Source organism: Papio anubis, chromosome 13 (assembly GCF_008728515.1).
Source record: "Papio anubis isolate 15944 chromosome 13, Panubis1.0, whole genome shotgun sequence".
Classification (NCBI taxonomy): domain Eukaryota; kingdom Metazoa; phylum Chordata; class Mammalia; order Primates; family Cercopithecidae; genus Papio; species Papio anubis.
Window position 1 is genome coordinate 91215884 of NC_044988.1, and position 5717 is coordinate 91221600.

The 5717-nt window shown below is 40.6% G+C and overlaps 1 pseudogene; it reads right to left on the bottom strand.

Moving 5' to 3' along the window:
- Positions 1 to 504: 504 nt before the first annotated feature.
- On the bottom strand, positions 505 to 2301 carry LOC100997526 (annotated as a pseudogene).
- Positions 2302 to 5717: the final 3416 nt, after the last annotated feature.

The window sequence follows — 5717 nt, forward strand, 5'->3', positions numbered from 1 at the left end:
ATTTACTTAGAAGCATTCAGAATGTCAACAAACAGCTGCAACTTTTTTTTTTTTTTTGCAATTACAGAGTGGTATTCAGTTAACTGAACAATTATTTTGTATAAGCTGCATCAGAGACAACTGAAGATGAAAAATCTACCATCACCATATGTAACTAATTTGTGCTGTACACCAACAAGAACCTGCTTTAAATTTCCATGCCAATTTACAACCCCCATACTGTACCAGGCAAAGTTAGTGGCTATTGAAAATACCACCAGGACAAGGCTATCTAAAGACACATTGGGTAGTGTGGTTTTTTTTTGTTTTTTGTTTTTTTTTTGAGACGGAGTCTTGCTTTGTCACCCAGGCTGGGGTGCAGTGGCGCAATCTCGGCTCACTGCAACCTCCAGCTCCCGGATTCATGCTGTTCTCCTGCCTCAGTCTCCCGAGTAGCCAGGACTACAGGCGCCCGTCACCACACCCGGCTACTTTTTTGTATTTTTTTTTTAGTAGAGACGGAGTTTCACCGTGTTAGCCAGGATGGTCTCGATCTCCTGACCTCGTGATCCACCCACCTCAGCCTCCCGAAGTGCTGGGATTACAGGCGTGAGCCACAGTGCCCTGCCGGTAGTGTGTTAACTATACAAAAAAAGACACTACACAGTTTAAAAACAAATCTTACAAAGCCTTACATTTCCATTTTTTTCTTTAAAAGGAGTGAGTTGCATATAGGGGGGTTAAATGCCTTATAGACAAGAAAAGAAACTGCGCTAGAACCAACTTATTCATCATCATCTTCTTCATCTTCCTCTTCCTCCTCCTCTTCATCTTCCTCATCTTCCTCCTCTTCCTTCTTTTTCTTGCTTTTTTTCAGCCTTGACAACTCCCTTTTTTGCTGCATCAGGCTTTCCTTTAGCTTGATATGCAGCAATATCCTTTTCGTATTTTTCCTTCAGCTTTGCAGCCTTCTTTTCAGAAGGCTGCTTTGCCATCTGCAGCAGTGTCATTCCACATCTCTCCCAGTTTCTTTGCAACATCACCAATGGACAGGCCAGGATGTTCTCCTCTGATTTTTGGGTGATACTCAGAGCAGAACAGGAAAAAGGTTGAAGGAGGCCTCTTGGGTGCATTGCAATCCTTGAACTTCTTTTTTGTCTCCCCTTTAGGAGGGATGTAGGTTTTCATTTCTCTTTCATAATGGGCATTGTCCGCCTTTGCTGTATCTTCAAATTTTCCCTTCCCTTTAGCAGACATGGTCTTCCACCTCTCTGAGCACTTCTTAGAAAACTCTGAGAAATTGACTGAAGCATCTGTGTGCTTCTTCTTATGCTTCTCCAGACAAGCTTGCACAAAAAATGCATATGATGACATTTTGCCTCTCGGTTTCTTAGGATCTCCTTTGCCCATGTTTAGTTATTTCTCCTCAGCAAGGTAGAGAGTCGCCCAGTGCCCATCCGGCTCTCACTTGCCCCGGTGCTGTCTCTGTGAAGCTCAATGTACTGCAATGACTGTGCAGCTTGGTTTTTCAGACTGTTCTTTTGTTTGAAAGAATGTAATCGAGAATCCATCCTAACTGCCTGCCTCATCAGTTTCTTCCTTTCTCCTCTCTCATTCCCCCTCCTCAAGAGTGAAGGCCGTAACTGCTGTTAGGGAGGTGGGGAGATGATCCTTCTGGCTACTTTCTACTGGAGAGGGGGTTGTGTGGGGAACAGCTGGTAGGGTTCCTACTGTGGTCAGTATAAGAGTCCTTGGAAGAAAGGTGCATCCATGTGTGATTTCATTTGCATCACTATTTGGAGCTCGATAGCCTTTAGGAAAGAAGAAACAATTTGGGTTATTAGAGGACATGTATTAAAACAAAGCAAAGGGGTGGGGGTAAGGACAGCTATCCCAAGGCGGCCAACATGCCCAGATAACTGGTAGCTATATTTATGCCTGCTAAGATTTGGATGCATGGGGTTTGGCTTTGGTTAACTTCTTTGGTTCTATTTTCTAAAACAAAGAAAGCTCTGGGTTATGGGCACCCTATTTACTCACATCACCTGGCAGGATTTGCAGGGTAATTGCTCAGAACTAGAATACTGATCTAGATTTTTACATTACCCATTTCTTTTTCTTTTCTTTTTTTCTTTCTTTTTTTTTTTTTCTGAGCTGCAGCTAGAGATTGCTAGTTGGTTTACAGGAATAAGCAGGGTTAGTCTAAAATGTAGGCAAGAACTAAAAACAACCAAGGAGATTAGAATTTAATGACAAGTGTATAAGTTTTGAAATATAATTTGTCTCTCTCTGGTCCTCATTTTTGTTAAAAACAAATCATGATAGGACTGAGTTGTTTGCAAAATAAACTTTAGGGTTTTTGTTTGTTTGTTTGTTTGTTTTTGAGATGGAGTCTTGCTCTGTTGCCCAGGCTGGAATGCAGTGGCACAATCTTGGCTCACTGCACCCTCTGCCTCCTGGGTGCAAGCAATTCTCCTGCCTCAGCCTCCCAAGTAGCTGGGATTATAGGTGCATATCATAACGCCTGGCTAATTTTTGTATTTTTAGTAGAGATGGGGTTTCACCATGTTGGTCAGGCTGGTTTCGAACTCCTGACCTCAAGTGATCCGCCTGCCTTAGCCTCCCAAAGTGCTGGGATTACAGGCATGAGTCACCATGCCCAGTCAAACTTTAGTTTTATACTTGGCCTGATTATTTGAATAAAGTGCAACAGGAATAATTAGTTTTATATAGGCTTTTAAAATTGGCTTTGATAGAACTCTGTTCCATAAGAAATCTCAGATAGGAGTTTTTAAAGCTAAGCCCAGACATGGGTTTGTACCCTCAAATACCTATGAATTGCGTGAATTCCTCTCTTCTTATAGTCCCAAAAATATGGGATTCCTAGACCTGTAAAAAACTGACATTCTCTACTCACTACAGCTTAGGAACCCTGCATGGGGACTGTGTAGACAAGGTATGAGGCCAGTTTTCCCAAGTGGCTTTTATTGGCTCTGTAAGTCAAGCTTGATTCCTTAAAGGGAAGCATACCCTTCCAGTCAAAGCCAGTAAAACAACTAATTTCTCCAATTGTGTCCTGTTGCAAAATGAAATGGATTCTTACTGCACTGATGCAAACAACTATATTGCCATAAGTTAACAGTACTCACAAACAGTTTTCAAATTTTGGAGAAGTCACGCAGAAAGAAACAAACATGCTCCAAGTTTTGTTTACAAGAGTATACCTCACCTAATTGTTAAAGGCTGTATATAGCTTGTTTCCTTGACTCTGAAAAACAAAACAAGGATCAACAACTTTTTTTTGAGACAGAGTCTCACTCTGTCACCCAGGTTGAAGTGCAGTGGCATTATCTCGGCTCACTGCAACCTCCATCTCCCAGGTTCAAGCAATTTTCCTGCCTCAGCCTTCTGAGTAGCTGGGACTACAGGCGCCTGCCACTACCCCTGGCTAATTTTTCTATTTTTAGTAGAGATGGTGTTTCACCATGTTGGCCAGGCTGGTCTCAAACTCCCGACCTCAGGTGATCCACCTGTCTGGCCTCTCAAATTGCTGGGATTATAGGTATGAGTCACTGTGCCTGGCCAAGGATCAGCAATGTTTTAAGCAAAAAGGTTTAAAAAATTAATTACTTCAGTTTTCTATTAGTTCAGTCCATTCTGTTAACTCTTGTTTTGCTTGATGTTTATGAACATTTCAGCTCTTCATGAGCCCTGTACGTTTTTCCTTTGTTCCAATGTCATAATCTCCAAAGTTATTAGAAACTTATATTTAAGAGCACCTGTCAAAGTCCTATAGCTGATTACAAACCATCTTTTGAAGAGGATTAAAACAAGACAACAATTGTCTGGGAATGACAAAATGTCTAGGGTAGTTACAGTCAATAACACAATGGCCAGGCATGGTGGCTCATGCCTGTAATCCCAGCACTTTGGGAAGCCAAGGCAAACGGATCACTTGAGGTTAGGAGTTCAAGACCAATCTGGCCAACATGTTGAAACCCTGTCTCTACTAAAAATACAAAAATATTAGCCAGGCATGGTGGCACATACCTGTAGTCCCAGCTACTCAGGAGGCTGAGGCATAAGAATTGATTGAACCTGGGAGGTGGAGGTTGCAGTGAATCGAAATCATGCCTCTGCACTCCAGCCTGGGTGACACAGCGAGACTGTCTCAAACAACAACAACAATGACAAGACACAATTGACAAAGAAATTTGGTAATTTCTGTGGTTTACAATAACTTAACATAATAACCTTAATTATGATTGATAGCATATACTCAGACATTAGAATTATAGAAATTCCATAAAATTTTGGAACATATGTTAATATTATTCACTAAAATATAAACTGAAGAAGATTAAACATCATGTTGGCAATCCCACATACCTAAATATCCCAAATAATCCTGTTTACCTCTCTTCTGGATGCTTTAGGGGCCCTCTGTAGCATCTGAAAGCTAGTGGTTAGTGGTAGGGATAGGCCCCCAAATCTGGCCGTAAACTAGCCCTAAAACTGGCCATCAACAAAATCTCTGCAGCACTGTGACATGTTCGTGATGGCCATGACACCCACACTGAAGGTTGTGGGTTTACTGGAATGAGGGCAAGAACACCTGACCCACCCAGGGTGGAAAACCACTTAAGGCGTTCCTGAACCACAAACAACAGCATGAGCCATCTGTGCCTTAAGGACATGCTCCTGCTACAGATAACTAGCCAGAGCCCATCCCTTTATTTTGGTCTATCTCTTTGTTTCCCACAAGGAATACTTTTAGTTAATCTATAATCTATAGAAATAATCCTTATCACTGGCTTGCAGTCAATAAATATGTGGGTAAATCTCTGTTTGGGGCTCTGAGCTCTGAAGGCCATGAGTCCTCTGATTTCCCACTCCCCATGCTATATTTCTCTGTGTATGTCTTTAATTCCTCTAGTGCCTCTGGGTTAGGGTCTCCCCAGCCGAGCTGGTCTTGGCAGGTTAGGAAAGACGATTTTGAATCTGAAGTTTGATTTAGGGAAGCCTGTTAAATGTTAGAGATTTAAAACACTTGATATTATAAAATACAATTCCAGATTAACATAAATTATTTATTTTGTCAAAATGATGACTCAACATTTTAAAACAAGGTGAAAACCTTTACTCATTAAGAGGGAAGACTTAGCTAGCTTTTCAACAGTTTTTCTCCTTTCCCCTCTTTCCTCTCCTTGGCAGTCTCTCTGGAAGGCAAATGAAAATCTTTCATTATTCTTCACTACTACATGAAAATCTTGTACAAGGGAGAGAAAGCCAAATTTTACCCTTAAATTTCTTTCAAAACAATCTTTTATTCCTAGACAAGATTTATATTTCCACGCCTATTTTTATTGTTTAATACAAACATATTTTACTTTTCTTACACACCTTGCATGTAAATCTATTTTCAGTAGTCTCATTTACATGTTATAATGGTAACTCTTAGCAATTTTAACTTTAATGTAAAACCCTGGTAAGTTGTTTTAGTTATGTACTAGGAGCAGATAAAGTCTGACTTTTTCCAGCACAGTTAGGGGCATGGTTAATTTCTTATGTCACCAGGCCTTACTAAGTTGTAAAGCAGGCAGTTGACAATCTTGAAACATTTGGCAAACCTAGTATCTAACTTACATGATTTAGAGCACTTATTTACATTTTGACAACACTGCATTTTACCAATTATCTTTAAAACGATTTTTATTTCCTAAAGATTAAAGTCACTT